The 18,227-nt window shown below is 32.8% G+C and overlaps 1 protein-coding gene across 1 annotated transcript in view; it reads right to left on the reverse strand.

The window, feature by feature from the left end:
• Positions 1–18,227, reverse strand: part of ADGRL3 (adhesion G protein-coupled receptor L3) — a 927,638-nt gene that overhangs the window by 569,140 nt on the left and 340,271 nt on the right. The gene's annotated exons all lie outside the window — the stretch shown is intronic.

Consider the following 18,227-nt stretch of genomic DNA (forward strand, 5'->3'; position numbering starts at 1 on the left):
AACAGCTAAACATATGAGTCTTGCTTTCATTCCAGACCCTGAGAATAATTCAGAAATTATTCTACATTTAAACCATATTACTTTTCTAATTATTTTTGTAATTAAATTTGTGAAGATTATAATTTATATTAATTAATTATGCTCAATCATAATCAATTCATTTAGCAGAAGTTTACTGAGTGTCCACTAAATTACAAAGTACTGTGCTAAGAAAATAGGGCAAAATATTGAACAAAACATGCAACCTATCTTCCAGGATCCTACAACTCAAAATAAGGAATTTTGCTTAAAAGTGTTAAAAACATATAGAAGACACTAAAAATTTTAAGCATTGTAAAGTTATTTTACTGAACCAAACTGATATAGCTGCTCTCTCTTTAAAGTTTGCACATATATATCTTAGAAAGTAGAAGTATTGAAGGTACATGACCTCACTTTTGAAGATGTTGTTTTTCACAGTGAGCATCTTTAAAACTGATCAATCAAGTGCTAACTGGGTCTTCCTTTTCTTTCTTTCTTTTCTTTCCTCTCTCTTTCCCTCTATTCGGGCAACTATTGACAGTATATATTTCACTACTGTGAAATAGTGTGAAATGTATTTCACATTTTGAGTATAAATCTAAATTTTTTTTCTGGAAAGAAATATTCAAAATAGAGATAGTTTACTGAGGATTATAATAACTTTCATTCTATCAAAACACGTTGGAAAATATTTCTGAAGTGCTTGCATTCATTATAAGGCAAACTTACACAGATTTATCTGAATTTCTGGCACTACAATTCACAGTATGTAGTTAAGAGCACGGGTTCTGAAGCAAGACCATCTAATTTGAATTATTAGCTCTACTAGTAGGCTTCCCTGGTGCCTCAGACAGTAAAGAATCTGCCTGCAATTCAGGAGACCCAGGTTCAATCCTTGGGTTGGGATGATCCCCTAGAGAAGGGAATGGCAACCCACTCCAGTATTCTTGCCTGGAGAATTCCATGGACAGCAGAGCCTGGCCGGCTACAGTCCATGGGGTTGCAAAGAGTCGGACGTGACTGAGCAACTAACATACACACAACTCTACTAATACCAAGACATTGGATAAGTCATTCAAGCATTCAGTTCCTTGGTTTCCTGTCTGTTAATGGTGGGGAAGCAATGTTGCTTAATTCATATGGTTACATGAACATTAAATAGGTTAAAATTTGTCATATATTATATGCAATACATAAAAATATGTATTGTTCAGAATAATAAGTATGAAAGGGCTATATATCTTAACAATTCTTATACATCTCATGAATTTTCAATTTTATCCTACTTATACTTTTTATTGTGGTTGTGTAAGAAGCAAGATCATTTGAAAATTCAAGCAAAACTATTTACTGAGTCACTATTATACAGATAGGCTTGGAATAAACTAAATCTGGAAACAACAGGTATAATAATTTTCTTTCTAAACTCACAGACATGATAGAAAAACTAAGCTCATAATAAACATTCTCACAACATTTTACTTTTGCAAACAGAGAAAGCACTGACAAGAAAAAATGAGCTTGAGATAAATAATGTGAAAAGGATTTCTATGCAACATGTTGCTTGTTTTACTTATCAACACTTTGACTTGTAAAAAAACATTTAGAACTTATATTTAATTGTCGTGTCACAAGTATATAACTTTCTGAAAATAAATTTGAAAGCAGGTACTAATTTAAAATAGCCTTCTTTTACATGCATGTGATTATGGATACTTAAATAAGGATACGTAAATTGACTGACACGTCAACAAGTAAACAATCCCCCCCCCGAACATTCAATTACCTTTTCTTCCCCTCTACAACCGTAGCATCGAGAGACATGTGTGTGTGCACAGACAAATACACACAAACACACGCACACACACATATATGTAGAAGATAAATATACACAGTACTATTTTAATAGCAACTCATCTAGGTGAGTTATTTATTCACTATTTCACAAATATATACTAAATATCTACCATGGTGGATACTATTGAGAATGCAACTAATGTAGAAAAATTTTTCCCACAACTTCTCCTGTTAACAGGAACATCATAATAAATGAAGTCTCAATATAAAGAGAAGAATTAATATTTTTAGTTCTTATCATATGACTACTTTTCTAGGTTTACACAATTATATGATTAAATTATCCATACAGATCTATCATGCAGATAATATTGTCTCATGTCTACTGAGAAGGAAAATCAGACATGTTACTGAGAATTTCAAACTGAATGTCTGCCTCCAATATCAGTGCTCTTTCTTCTCTCTATGGTAGAAATAAACAAGATGTATGGGGCTTCCCTTGTAGCTCAGTTGGTAAAGAATCTGCCTGCAGTGCAGGAAACCCAGGTTTGATCCCTGGGTTGGGAAGATCCCCTGGAGAAGGAAATGGCAACCCACTCCATTATCCTTGCCTGGAAAATCTCATGAACAAGAGGAGCCTGGTGGGCTGCAGTCCATGGGGTCCCAAAGAGTCGGGCACGACTGAGCGACTAACACTTACTTACTTTTGAGCATAATCAGGGGTGTTACTTGTGAAAAGGGATAGACAAAATATAGCAAGTTTTCAAGGAAAGACTTAGGCTTTGCTTAAACAGGTTACCCAATTATGCTGAATAGAGAACAAAGGAACAGCATGGATATATGAAGTAGGTCTGGAGGGACAAAGAGAAAGAAGATAGACATGCTTAAAAAGGAAACCCTTTGAAGGAATCAAAAAATTATTTCCATAGTGAAATATGAGTACACAATTATGAAGTAAATTAAGTGCAGTTTTAGTGAAAACCAGCAGTTTATTTCATGTCTTTTCAACTTGATGAAGGAACAGGAGAAAATTATAGAAAGTATAAGAAAGTGATTATCTATAATAATGACTTATTTTAGGATATCATGGCAGGGCATAAAACCATGTCTACTAAGATTACTTTGAACTTGATTTATGCATTAACATTTGTTTTCAAGATTATAGTGTATCCATGTACTGTTTACTATGTAAATACCTGTGTGTAAACAGAGGTAAGGAAAGGAATTTAGATGAATGGAAGCTATTATTTGAGGACACTGACATGCTTTCACACTCTAGCCTCACCATACATGGACCTTTCACTCACAGTCCCACAATAATATGCTAATTTGGAGGTACAAATAATAAAATTGAAATTTTAGTAGATAATGTTCCAGACCAGAGTGTTAATAATCTACAGAAAAATAAGCCATTACACTTTCAATACTAACATTAAAAAAAAGAAAACTTTTTGGAATGATTTTTTTTTTTTTCCAATTACATGTTGTTTTTAGCCAAACCAGTCACTTTTCATATAAAGTGGATTTTTACTTAAATCATTTCGGAAACACAGCTCTTCAAAAACACATAAAGAAGAAAAACCAAGAAAAGACATAAGACTCATTAAATCACATTTGAACAAAATGATTGCTCAAAAAAATTTACTAATAATCAAAAGAATTTGACAAGTCAAGTTCAACATATATTCCCAACTCTAAAGAATTTCTTTAAACTTTTCCATGTACAAAGCTCTATGTTAATACTATGGGTCAAATAAGGAGAATGTGGCTGAAAGTCTAAAATATCACCATTTTAAAACAACTTTCAGTTAAATATGGATGCCAGAAGGTATACTCACCAATAATTTAAAGTGCTGTGCAAAATGTGATATGTGTTAAGTGAGATATTCTAGAAACATGTGCACACACACACAATTTGCCAGATTATCTTTTGAAAGAAACAGCAAAGGACTTAAAAACATGCTGACTGAACATTCTGGTGCTAGGCAAGTTTACAAAGCTCTCTGTATTTCAATTTCTTCAACTGCATATGAGAAAAATATACACCTTTATTTTGTTGAGAAGATTAGCAATACAATAAATCACTGGGGCTTCCCAGGTGGCACTACTGAAAAGAACCCACAGGGAAATGCAGGAGACAGGAGACGCAGGTTCAATCCCTGGGTTGGGAAGATCCCCTGGAGGAGGGTAGGACAACCCACTCCAGCATTCTTACCTGGAGAATCCCCATGGACAGAGAAGTCTGGGCGGCTATGGTCAATAGTGTCCACAGAGTCAGACTGAAGCAACTTAAGGCACACATTGCATGATGCAGAGATGTCACGTCATCATGCGTGTCTACCAGGACTTGACTGTCATTCACCGATTCCTTTGTTTCCTTAATTTCTTCAAAAGTGAGGAACAGACCATATGCTTGGCTCTCACACCTCTCATTTACATATTTAGGAAAATCATACACAGTCTCCTTGAGAAAGATGCACACTGTCCTTAAGAAAGCTAGAGATGAATAAAGGATACTAAAAAAATGTAAGATTTTATTTTTTAAAAAGAATTTTCAGTATGTTCTTCTTGTTTGAAATACACTGTGTTACTTAGGATATTAATTTCCAGTAATAAAACATACTGAAGTCACTCAGTCGTGTCCGACTCTTCGCAATCCCATGGACTGCATGGTCTACCAGGCTCCTCTGTCCATGGGATTTTCCAGGCAAGAGTACTAGAGTGGATTGCCATTTCCTTCTCCAGGGGATCTTCCCAACCCAGGGATCAAACCCAGGTCTCCCGCATTGTAGACAGATGCTTTACTGTCTGAGCCACCATTAAATTACTTTAAAAATTAAGTTGCTTTAAAAGTACTACTGAAAGATAGTTTCTAACTTAGATCGAAGATTATCAGAAGACAGCAGACAGTTTTGCCTGTTACGGTATGAAAAATCTGGAGTGAGGGAAAGTCGCTCAGTCATGAAGGACTCTTTGCAACCCCATGGACTATAGCCCATCAAGCTCCTCTATTCATGGAATTCCCCAGGCAAGAATAATGGAGTGGGTTGCCATTTCCGTCTCCAGGAGATCTTCCCAACCCAGGGATCAAACCTGGGTCTCCCGCAATGCAGGCAGATTCTATACTGTCTGAGCCGCCAGAGAAGCTCTCAAAAACTTGGAAGGAATATATTTATCTTGATTAGGATATCTGTCCTCCAACAAAACTATATAGCTTAATTACACTTAACAATATTAGAAAGGAAAAATTGAGGCTGATGAAAGTGTTCTAATTTATATCATTAATATTTAAGATTATAATTAGGAAAGTGTGATTTGATTCATGTTCAACTAAACATTAAAAAAAATTCACAATACGGAAAACATTCTACAAAGGCTTATATAAGTAAACTCGTTCCTCATAAAAAACAGGGAAAATTCCTTATTTGTTCAGATTAAAATTTAATAAAATTCCTTGTTTAATTCAGATTAAATTTAATTCATATCTAGCACAATTATATGCTAAAACTATGTTTTTTTTGTTATTGCTGAAATAAAAGTTCTTCTGAACTTAGGACATTGATTTACTTTGAGGAAACTGGTACCTTAAATTTTGATGGCATAATTTTTTCTCAATTTAATTTTTTCATATATCCTTCTCAAATCATATTTGAAAGTTTATATTTGCTTTCTTTCTACACTCTAAATAAAGATTAGTATTAGCCTGTAAATGCCATTCATCTTGGAATTGTTGCTTCTACTTTAGCTATTCTTAACCACATATCTATAAAATAACTTAACCTCAATCTTTTCCAAATTAAATTGCATGTCATTATTGTACTTTTTTCCTTATAATAACCTACCGAAGGCACTATAATATCTTCTTTATAATATTTTTATATCCTCCCACCAGTTAAATATTCACTTATTACAAATTCTGCTAACTACAAATTATATTCCATATCTACTTTACAAATTTATATTAATCCACATTTCATTTTTTATATTTACATGTTTTGCCATTTAAGTATTTTTAGAGCTTGATTTTTTTAACATGTTTGGTACATGCCGAATGTTTAAAATGCCTTGCAGCACTGTTTTAATAACTGATTGGTACATAGTTCTATAACACCATTGCTAATTATAAAACAACAGTTTCCCATTCAGCAACATTTCCTCATTCCAAATAGCTAAACTGTAGCTATTTTCTCAAAAAAAAAAAAAAAAAACCAACTCTACTTTAGAAATGTTTATAAATATTTTTTGAATGTAATCTATATTCCTCCAGGGTTATTAGACAGATTTTGAAATTTGAATGATTTGCAGTTATTTTCATTGACAAATATTAACTTCTTAGCAATATAAAACTGACATATGGTAACTTAATGAAAGTGATACATTTTCAAAAAAAGTTTATCCGTATTAACCAAAAAGGATCAAGTGTTTCTGAGAAATATTCATTTAACAAGGCTGGAAAATATATTTCAAATAGAATATTTAATTATGTATAGATGCTTAGATAAGGAGTTTAAATGCTAATTATTCAAATTTAATATATAAAACAATAGATGGTATCTATTCTCACAAACATGTCTTTCCAACATGGTTCTACATGGAAAACTCATTCTGCTGTGAATGGATGCTCCAAGTTATAATTAACTCTTTGGAAAAAGAAGTAGAGCAGTAAAAAGAAAAATTAGATGACTGTTACACAACTTCCCCCCATCACCATCCTATAAAATGTTTAAATGTCTGGTGTTAATGATCACTGGGTAGAAGCAAAATAAGTTTTAAAGTTCAGACTGAGTAAAATACATATTTTTTTAAATGTTAGCTATAATTTATAATGTCTAAAACTTTAAAAAAAGTACTTTTTCTTTAAAGTTTTCTTGCTGCTTGCCAAGAGAATTATTATATATAACTTCTCAAATGAGAGTGCATTTGAGTAGACTACGGAATTTTTAAGTTTGCAAGGATACTTGTGCTAGAGCATGAGTAGATAAAATTTGACTAAACAGTGGTTGGGGAAGGATTATTCTAGGTTATGAGTTGTTATGAAGAAAGTTAAGAGCAGATAAAAAACAGCATACTATAGAACTCTAACTATTGAGTAAGTAAGGAGCAAGGGAACATCATATAGAGAAGCATTTGGGTAGAAGAGAACAGGTTGTGAAAGCTATACAAAGAATTTGAATTCAATTTACTTAGTTTCCAACTATGAATTCTGAAATTTTATTTTTTTTATTTTAAAAGCACAATTTGCATAAATAAAAATCACTGCAAACATTTTCTTTCAAAAATGAGAGTATATATTTACAGTGAAAGTATTAGTCAATTCATGGAATTCTCTAGGCAAGAATATTATAGCGAGTGGGTAGCCCTTCCTTTCTCCAAGGTATCTTTCTGACGGAGAGAGGGATCAAAACTAGGTCTCCTGAATTGCAGGCAGGTTCTTTACCTCCTGAGTTACCAGGAAAGCCCCAAGAATACTGGAGTGGGTAACCATTCCCTTCTCCAGGGGATCGTTCCAACCCAGGGATTGAACCTGGGTCTCTAACATTGTAGGCAGGTTATTTATCATCTGAGCAACCAGGAAAGTCAAATATTTATACAAAATATATTTAAAAAAATTTTAAATCTTCTAAATTACTCTTAAACACTTGAGCATTTTGCTCTGAAAGTAATTTATGTGAATCATCTTTGGTTTGATATAAAGAGACTTAGTTAAGATATTAAAGGAAATAGAAGTATTAAGTGAACCATCAAATTAAAAACTAACTAGTATTTAGATCGTACCTAACATGACACCACACAAAAATATGAGACTTTGCATTTTCATAATATGATACATTTGTCCGGGTTCTAAACTTGCATAACACCCCTAAGCAGCTGTTATGCTATCTGAGATCAAACACTGATTTCAGAAAATTACCACACTTTCACATACAATGGCATTGGTGTGCACTTGGAAGTGTATTACTACCAGATAACAGGCTACGTGTTTAACTCTGCTACTTATCTCAGATGTATATTTTATAACACATTGAAGACAAATACAACCTGGAAGAAATTTCACATACACTAGGTATATGTTTGCTTTGACCTAGAACCAGATGCGGCCATATCTTTCTCAGTCCCTTGCTGCTGCTGGTAAGTCGCTTCAGTCCTGTCCGACTCTGTGTGATCCCATAGACTGCAGCCCACCAGGCTCCCCCATCCCTGGGATTCTCCAGGCAAGAACACTGGAGTGGGTTGCCATTTCCTTCTCCATCTTAGCCCCTTATTTCTGCACATTTTTTTTTTTAAAAAAAACTTCCTATCATCAAGTATAAAACAGAGCCATCAGAATCAGCATGAATAGAAGGCATAATACAAGCTTTGGAATGAGCAAGTTTTAAAGTTCTCTCTCTTCAAGCTGTGAGCTGTATGACCACAGGCAGATGACTTAATTTTTTCTATACTCTAACGTTCACATCTAAAATTAATACTTATTCCACCAGATGGTTAGAAGGCTTAAATAAAAGTTATACACTTACACGACCTATAAAGATACCTGGCAAGAGCAGGCATTCAATATGTGAGAAAAATCCTTGTTTTCACTTAATGAAGGGTTTTATATTCAAAAGTAGGATTATAAATGGTAAATGAGATTACATTTGGTGGTGACTGGGACAGAAGAATATTCAATAGGAATGGATGATTGGTTGTGTGAAAACTGGGATAGAATCAGAAAGTATAATGTAAACACAACACTTTGAGAAGATTAAATTGGTCCTGGCATACCAAGAAAAAAAATGGAGAGGAAAGAAAATTTAGGCTAGTGGTATTAGTAACAATACTAACCAGAGTTTGTACTTTGGGAGTTCACAGTGACCTCCAAGTGTAGAACTGTGATTTAAAGTATAGATTACTTGGAGAAAGTCAAGACAACGATTTCCCATACTACAGAATATCAAAGTTATATATTTTGTAAGGGTGGAAAGAAAAAGAACAAATCAGGATGAAAAATAAAAAATAGAAGATAGTTAAGAATATACAGAAAAAAAAAAAAATTAGAGTTAGAGAGAATAGTCCAAAAGTAAAACTACATGTCCACTAGAACTTTACTGAAGTCTTTATTCTTTCCTCATTCCTTCCCTACTATGGTCCCACAGATTCCAAAGTGATGAGAAAAAAGACCCATTTGTATTCAATTATTTTTTATTATTTACCCACGACACTTTTCAAGCAATGAAATGCTAAATCTCTACCCACTGTCTGAAACACTAACAAAATATTTTTTACTGCTTAAGTAAAACACATATTGCCTTATAATTATATTTCAAACATAATTTGATGTTATGTAAGGAAACAGGTAATCCTGAAAGGTAACTTTTATAAGAAAGTTCTCTAGAGTAAAAGTCCCATCTAATTGTCTTTCAGATAATGTTATGATCTAACAAGTGTCTATTAATGTTTAGGAACAAATTTGGATTTAATGAACACTGCTATTTTTAGCTTTAGGGCAGCATATCATTTAGCCATGAAATAGATTGATGTTTTACTAAGGATCATTTCCTTGCAACGTGTCCTTGAGTTAACCTTTTCCCTGAGATTCTACAAAGCATCTGGTATTTTCCAATAGGCTTTGGATAAGATATTTGCCTCCATTGATATGTTCAATAGGAAATAAAATCAGTGAGTTTGAAATTAACCTAAGTATAAATAAGAGCATTAATGCAACCAGATTGAGAAATAATGCTGTTTGAAATGAGATAGGTAAAACTTAAAACTGGATCTCACACTCTTTCCATGTATATGATTTGTAAAATAGATACTCTGGTCTTTACAAATGAAAACTTTTGTCATCAGTAAAATCTCAAACTTTTATCATCAATATTAGCTGTGAAAAATAAGCCTGATGAACACAGCCATTATTTAAAAGGATATTCAAAAAATCAACAACTGTTTCATAATATGTCATTTATGATAACATTCAAGGACTGATTTCTATTTCCAAGGAAAGTAGAAATTAACAAAGTCAAGCAAGCTACATTTAATACATGCAGATTCATCAGGTTTCTATTTCAAAGTAAGTAATTCCACTTCTGACAGGAGAAGGTGAATCTATTCCAAAATCTAGAGCATGAGGCAAAATAAAAGTCCTCCTCACAATAACAGCGAACATTTACTGATTCCTTACTATCAAGCACTGTTGTAACACCCTTAATTTATTTTAAAAATAAACACTAATATTAATTCTGTAACAACTCCAAAGAAAGGAGCTATTATTATTCCTAACTGGCAAATGAGGAAATTGCAAGACCAAGAAGTTAGAGTTTGTTGAGGTCACAAAGCTAAAAATAAAATGCTCAGATTTGTACCTGAATAGTCTAGATACATGGTTTGTACTTTCATTCTTAAGATCCTACTCTATCTCATCACTTCGTTTGACTACTGACTCTATAGCCTACATACTATAAACTGCATGTTTGTCCCCCTTCCCCAAGGAGTCACATGTTGAATACAAATACCAAGGTGATGGAATTTGTAGGTGAGGGCTTTGAGAGGTGATTAGGTCATGAACCTCAAACATTTCTAATATTTATTGGATTTTTACTATCTGCCCTGACTTCATGATTGGGATAGATTAGTATTGTCTTATGTTGCTTTCTTTCTTTCTTTTTTTTTTTTTTTTATGTTGCTTTCTTTTTGACAATTTTATAACTGAAATCACCTGGGTACTTCATAATTGATAATCATGATGATATATTCTATCTAGCATAAGTTTGAGTGTTTGAGTTACAAATTAAGTTCCAGGGTTTGCTGGAGAAATAAAAAAACATGATTATCTTTTCTCTAGCAAAAGTTTAAAAATATCATACCAATGCAGATAGTAATACAGTTGACAGAGGTAAAAAGGTATTTGCATAGCTGGGAACAATAAACTTTAAAAGTCAACTTAGATGCTAGAGTCATATCAAGCTGTAGAATGGGTTTAGAAGGCTGAATGGGGAGGGTGGGGAGTCTGAACACTACTTCTCTGAAAACAATGACGGTCACTGAATAACCAACTTAATTAAAAGTAAACCCTAGAATAGAAAAGCTAAAAGAACTGAGGTAGTGATATCAAATTCATTCTATTACAATTCCTTCAGACACACAAGGAAAAAAAAAAAAAAAATTACACATCTAGTTACAGCTTCTTTGAAGACTTTCCAAAACCAAGTGGAATGCAGGGGAAGCTAAATCTTATTATGAGCTAGATGCTAATATTCAAGTTTCACTGTGGTTTCGTTATCATGACTAGTCAGTCCCATTCAACTCTTCCATATAAACAGTTTGACTTTAAACCCTTGATATTCACATTAAAAAAAAAAAAAAAAGATCAGTATGTATCTTTTCAAAAGAAGTTTAAACAAGTATTGATAAGAAAGATATTACTATAAAATAGTAGATTTAAAAAAAAAATGTGTAACAAATAAGGTCTAAAAATAATTCCTTTAGAACCTCCTAACATAAAGATATCTATATATTTTACATGCCTTGTTCTTGAGATTATGAAAGAAATGTAGTGCCCTTTAAGAGTATACAGATATGTTTGCTTTGTTTCATTCCTTGCAGTTAGTGTATCAGTAGTAACCAGGCAGGAGGAAAATTAGAGGTTTTGAAATTATCTCATCTCAGTAGGGTGCACCTGGATAGGTCTCAAATTAAACATCTTCCTTAATGGCCCATTATGGAGTATCAATTCCTGAAATACCCAAAGGGAGTCAGGGACCATTAATGCTAAGGAAGAGTTTCTAAGGTTGTAGCATATGATGCAATATTTATGCTGTAACTTTAACATGACTGAGAGTTTATTTAAATATACACTTAATGGTTTTAAAATCAATAGCTACCATAGTCTGGTTTAATATAACACCAAAACACAGATTAAAAACTTGAATGCATCAATACACTTTTCTATTAATACTTTGATGATTTAGCATTTACAGGTAGCTACCAAATTATGAAACATGTCATTTTACAAAACTCAACTTTTAAGACAGCTGCTTGTACCTCAAAGTATATTTTTCATGGGGAAAAATATTATATCTAAACTATATTTAATCTTTATAATAAAATATGTATAATTTAGTAGAAATAATAATCTCATTATAACATCTATTCTTCAGGAGTTATAAAACAAGTATATGATGGAGCTATGGGTATTGCTCCTGAGGGTAAAGAAATTTATTTTCACATCAGCAACATTTCCTCAACTTCCACGGTTTAACTAGTAGGCAAAACAGTAAACAGGAATTAAATAAAATCAGAATGAAATCATCTTTATGTTCCATTCATCATATTTCTAGCCCTATCACTATAGAAGCTGACCTGAGCAACATTGGGAAAAACTAAAATGCAATTACATCTGGGAATCAGTAACTGACAGTCTGGGAAAGAAAATGTCAAGGAAAAGAAATATATTGAAAATTTCCTAGTGGTAGTACCTCAACAGAAAAGGAAACCCTAAACAGGTTTCACTAATGTCCTTAAATACAGAAAAATAAAGGATGTATTTAGAGAGAAAAAAAAAATCAATGTAAGTCAGGTCCTGTTAAGATTCCCATAATTAAAGAATTTTATAACATAACTTATTATACTTAGTCATTAATACACTAATTTATTGATTCATATATATGTAACACATAATTTATATAAATGTCATATAATATTAATACAATGATAACATATAATATTTTATCATATTCATTTTTATTCAGTAAATATTGTGATTTAAGTAACCTAATAAAACAGAATGCATATGAATAGATGAAACAAAGTGAAAGTGAAGTTGTTCAGTCCTGTCTGACTCTTTGGGACCCCATGGACTGTAGCCTACCAGGCTCCTCAGTCCACGGGATTTTCCAGGCAAGAGTACTGGCAGTTATCATTCAAATAGTCAATTTCTAACTCTCAGTGCACTTTCTATATATCTGGAATATTTTATAATGTTAAAAATAAGTGTCATCTTAAATTATAATAATGTCAAGAATTTTCACTTAAAAAATTAAACTGAATGACTCCCAAAGATGTCTACACAAATAACAGCACACATTTTCTGATGTAGAAAGATAATTAAACCAATTAAATATGGTGATTTAATTAAGACAACTGGTAAAAACAAAGGAACAAAAAAACAGTCTTATTTATTGGGAAGAATAACCAAGTTGTTGTTGTTGAAAAAAATAGTCCCATTAAGAACTGTGAAAATGCATGAAGATCAAGCCACACAAACCATACACATCTCACCTCGAAGTCCTTACACTCCATCCTCTGGTTGTCTATACTTTTCAAAGTGTTGAAAATCTACACACATCAATGAAATCAAATGAAATTTGAGCAAGATACTCTTTTACATACAGTGACTGTTTTTTATTTCCCATTAGATAAGAGGATGCTATAGAATTACTTCTAAGTTATACTTAACTGAGTTTAGGCTAAAAGTAATCCATTCTAGAAACTATGCAACTGAGAAAGCATAAGGAAACAAAATTTGAAAAGGAGCAGTACAAAAGTGGCTGCCTGAAATTATTGTGACAAAGAGTACTATTTAATATAAATGCCTGCAAGAAGCTTGCCTCATATAATTTGACTTTCTTAATAATTAAGATTTCTAAAATGACTTAATGGCTTCTATTTATTTAAAGATACTGCAGTTTTGATTCCCTAGAAAAAGCTCTTCTCCCTGCCTTTGGTAAAAATATCTTTGAGTTATGTAGTTTAAAAATCACATTGACTCTTCAGTACATAAATCATTTATTTCTTCAGTCTTTTCTCTGCAGAACGGTGATGATTCACAAGGACAATTCAGGAACACCTAGGTTCTAAAATAACCAAAATTGGCAAATTGTACAAAAAAGATATATGGTATCATTGTTCAACACTTGGCTCTAGCTAGAAATATAGTAAAGAAACACAGATCAATTGTGATGGAAAATCCATCAGAAACAACAAAGCTGGCAGATTACTATACACAGTAATATCTGGACCTATTTAACCAACATTTTATTATATATATTTATTATTTAGTTAAATTATATATTATATATTATATATATATATATATTATAACTATATAATTCATAGTGAAGGCAGATAAAGAGCCAAAGTACATGATTTTCTACCGTGGAAACAGCTGAGGCATCATTAGGTTAAAAATATATTTTGAAACAATAACTATATTTGCACTAACTTTGGAACAGTTAAAATTTTGTGATTTAGAATAATTACAAAACTTTACTTTTTAGAAACAATGATTATCTATGTTATCTGGCTTTTTTTCCCCCTAGTACATCTATGATTACTGAATAAGACAGAGTTGAAAGCACTCAAAAGACTATTTCTTCATGTTGTGGAGACACTGATTTACCTTTCAAGAATATTAAAAAAAAAACTAAGGTATGCTCTGAAATATCTCAGAAACTTGCATTTCCAAAGAAACATAGTCTTGCTTTTTGGAATATGTACTATAGCAATAATTTTTAATGTTATTCATGAAACATAACATAGTTTAAACACAAAGCTTATAGCCCTAACTTTTTTCCCCTAAACCTCTTAAAATAAAAGGCAGATAATTATTTTTCTTTGTAAAGCAATAAGATTATTTAGTCAAATAAAATAATGGTCTTTTGAAAAGGGTCTCTTCTTTCTTTTTTCTTTATGATGTCTTATTTATTACCTTTAATGAAAATGTATACTTTAGTATCTGATTCTTCTAATTACAAAATAAATGAGTTAGAAGGATGAAATGTACAGACTGGGTAACATAGTCAATAACAATTCAGTATCTTTGTATGGGGACAAAGGTAGTCAAAAGACACAAAGTTCCAGTTACAAGATAAATGAATAGTAGAGATATAACGCACAATCAATATAATTAACTCTGTTGTATTTATCTATGAAAGTTATCAACAGAGTAAATCCTAAGAGTTCTCAGTGAAAAAAAAAAAAAAAAATTTTTGTTTTAAATATTATACCAGTATAAGGCAATAGATGTTCACTAAATTTATTGTGGCAATAACCCATTCATTTAATATAAAATAAAATCATTATATATATATAAATGATATATATATCATAATATATAAATAGTTTTTATATATTTATACAAAATTTATATATATATAAAATCATTATGCTGTACAACTTAAACTAATACTCAGTTGTATGTCAATTTTAACTAATAAAACAGGAAGAAGAAGAAGAAAAAAAGAGATAAATACACCCTCAAACCAGAGATCAAATTTCCAACATTCATTGGATTATGGAGACAGTAAGGGAATTAGAAAAACATTTCCTTCTGCTTCAGTGACTACTCTAAAGACTTTGTGTGGATGACAACGAACAAGGAAAGTTCTTAAAAAGATTGGAACACCAGATCACCTTATCTGTCTCCTGAGAAATCTGTATGCTGGTTAAGAAGCAACAGTTAGAACCAGAAATAGATCTAGTTCAACAATGGGAACGGAGCATGACAAGCCTGTATGTTGTCACCCTCCTGATTTACCTTCTTTGCAGAGTACATCATGCAAAATTGCCAGGCTGGATAAATCACAAGCTGGAATCAAGATTGTAGGGAGACATATTAACAACCTCAGATGCAGATGATATCACTCTCATATCAGAAAGTGAAGAGGAACTAAAGAGCCTGTTAATGAGGGTGAAAGAGAAGAGTGGAAAAGCTAGCTTAAAATTCAACATTCAAAAAACTAAGATCATAGCATCCAGTCTAATCACTTCATGGTAAATAAAAGGAGAAAGTGTGAAAGCAGTGACAGAGTTTATTCTCTTCGGCTCCAAAATCACTGTGAATGGTGAGTGCAGCCATGAAATTAAGACGCTTGCTCTGTAGAAGGAAAGCTATGACAAACCAGTGCAGTGTATTAAAAAGCAGAGATAACACTTTGCCAACAAAAGTCCATACAGTCAAAGCTATGGTTGTTTTGTTGTTTTTTTAATTTTTCCAGTACTCATGTACTGATGTGAGGGTTAGATCATAAAGAAGGTTCAGTACTGAAGAATTCATAGTTTTGAACTGTCGTGCTAGAGAAGACTCTTGAGAGTCCCTTGGATTGCAAGGAGATCAAACCAGTCAATCCTAAAGGAAATCAGTCCTGAATATTCATTGGAAGGACCTTTGCTGAAGCTGAAACTCCAATACTTTGGCCAGCTGATGCCCAGAACTGACTCCTTAGGAAAAAAAAATAAAAATCCTGATGCTGGGAAAGACTGAAAGCAGGAGAAGGGGCAGACAGAAGATGAGGTGGCTGGATGACATCACTGACTGGATGGACATGAGTTTGAGCAAACTCCAGGAGTTGGTAATGGACAGGGAAGCCTGGTGTGCTGCAGTCCATGGGGTCACAAAGAGTTGCCCATAACTTTGCAACTGAACTGAAATAAAAGGAAATCAACCTTGAATATTCATTGGAAGGACTGATGCTGAACCTCCAATACTTTGGCCATCTGATGTGAAGAGACTAACTACTCTGGAAAGGACCCTGATGCTGGGAAAGATTGAGGGTAAGAGGAGAAACAGGTGACAGAATGAAATGGTTGGATGACATCACTGACTCAATGGATATAAGTTTGATCAAACTCAGTGCAATAGTGAAGGACGGAAAAGCCTGGTGTGCTGCAGCCCATGGGGTCACAAAGAGCTCAACAAGGTTCAGCGACTGAACACCAATAACAACAAAGCATGAATAGTTGGTTTATACGGAGGTATTTGTGGTTTATTAATTTTCTTCTAACAGTAAAATTTCAATCTGTTTGGGAGCCTGGTGTCAAAAAAGAAAAAAAATATTTGTGAATCAAGATGTCAAAGAAGCATTTCTTTGACAATTTGTATAGAGTTAATCTGCCCATAACTAAGATAAAAAAAAAAAAGGAAAAACTTCACCAGTTCAAGTGAAGTATAGCAACAAATATTAACCAATCAATCAAAGAGTGAAAAGACAATGAATATTTCCTATTGGACCCATGGTATAGAAAGAAAAGAGCATTTTTACAGTGTATCCATACATTTTCTACACCATTGAAATATTATCTGAAATAATTATATTATTATTTCATATGAACATAAAACATACACATATGTGCACTCACAGGCACCTTTAAAAATCTTTGATGGAAATGGATGTATTATTACAAGTTAGTACTTAAGCGAAAATTTGCTGAATATTGCCAGTAAACATCCAATGTAAAACAATTTCACCATCCAAATCCAAGACAAAGATACAGAAATGATTCACTTCATCTCAAACAGAAAAGAGTCAAATAGCCCCACACTGGATTTCTTAAATATTAAAGATTCAGAAATGAAAATACATAGCAGAGACAGAATGGCATTGTGGAGAACATCAGTATTCCCTGGGGCTAAAACAGTTAATGGAAAAGTGTCTTTGAATTCTAAGGAGCATTGAAAAATACATTTCAGATATCATTAAACCAAAAGCATCCATTAGCTCCTCTCAGACATGACCACACTGTTTCCTTCTTTTTTTCTTCATCTTTTGCTTTGCTGACTTACAGTGGTCTAGCCAAGAAAGCAAAGGCTCACTAACCCCATTACCAGAATCACCCGTGATACAAATACGTGTCTCAGTGTGAGTGTGTGTATCTTAAAAATTAACCAGAAAACACAAAATTATCTGGAAAGAAATATAGCATTAATCCTTTTAGCACAGTGTTAATCCAAGATACCTATAAAAATTACTCTGATAAGGATCAACAATTTATTGGTTTGGGGAGATCACATTCCAAGTGAAGTAATTATTATTCTATGCTCTATTCTCAAAGAAAATTTATATGGAAATAAAAATGAAACATATGACACTTAAGATACTCTATGGAGAAATTAACTAGAAATTATTTTATATATTTAAAAAGTACAGACTCCATATTTGGGTAATTTTGGTGTGTCAGAACAAAGGAAAACTTGCAATCATCTTCTTCAAGCCTTTTTTAAAGAAGAGAAATGTAATGAATTAAACATTAAAAGTCAACGAGCTTTTATACATTTTGTGCCAAAATATAGTTTTTTTTAATTTTTTTATTTTTTTTTTTATTAGTTGGAGGCTAATTACTTCACAACATTTCAGTGGGTTTTGTCATACATTGATATGAATCAGCCATGGATTTACATGTATTCCCAATCCCGATCCCCCCTCCCACCTCCCTCTCCACCTGATTCCCCTGGGTCTTCCCAGTGCACCAGGCCCGAGCACTTGTCTCATGCATCCCACCTGGGCTAGTGATCTGTTTCACCATAGATAGTATACATTCAGATATGAAGGAGAATTCAAAAGCTTTACAGATAAGCAAAAGCTGAGAGAATTCAGCACCACCAAACCAGCTCTTCAACAAATGCTAAAGGATCTTCTCTAGATAGGAAATGCAGA

This window comes from Dama dama, chromosome 6 (genome assembly GCF_033118175.1).
Source record: "Dama dama isolate Ldn47 chromosome 6, ASM3311817v1, whole genome shotgun sequence".
Classification (NCBI taxonomy): domain Eukaryota; kingdom Metazoa; phylum Chordata; class Mammalia; order Artiodactyla; family Cervidae; genus Dama; species Dama dama.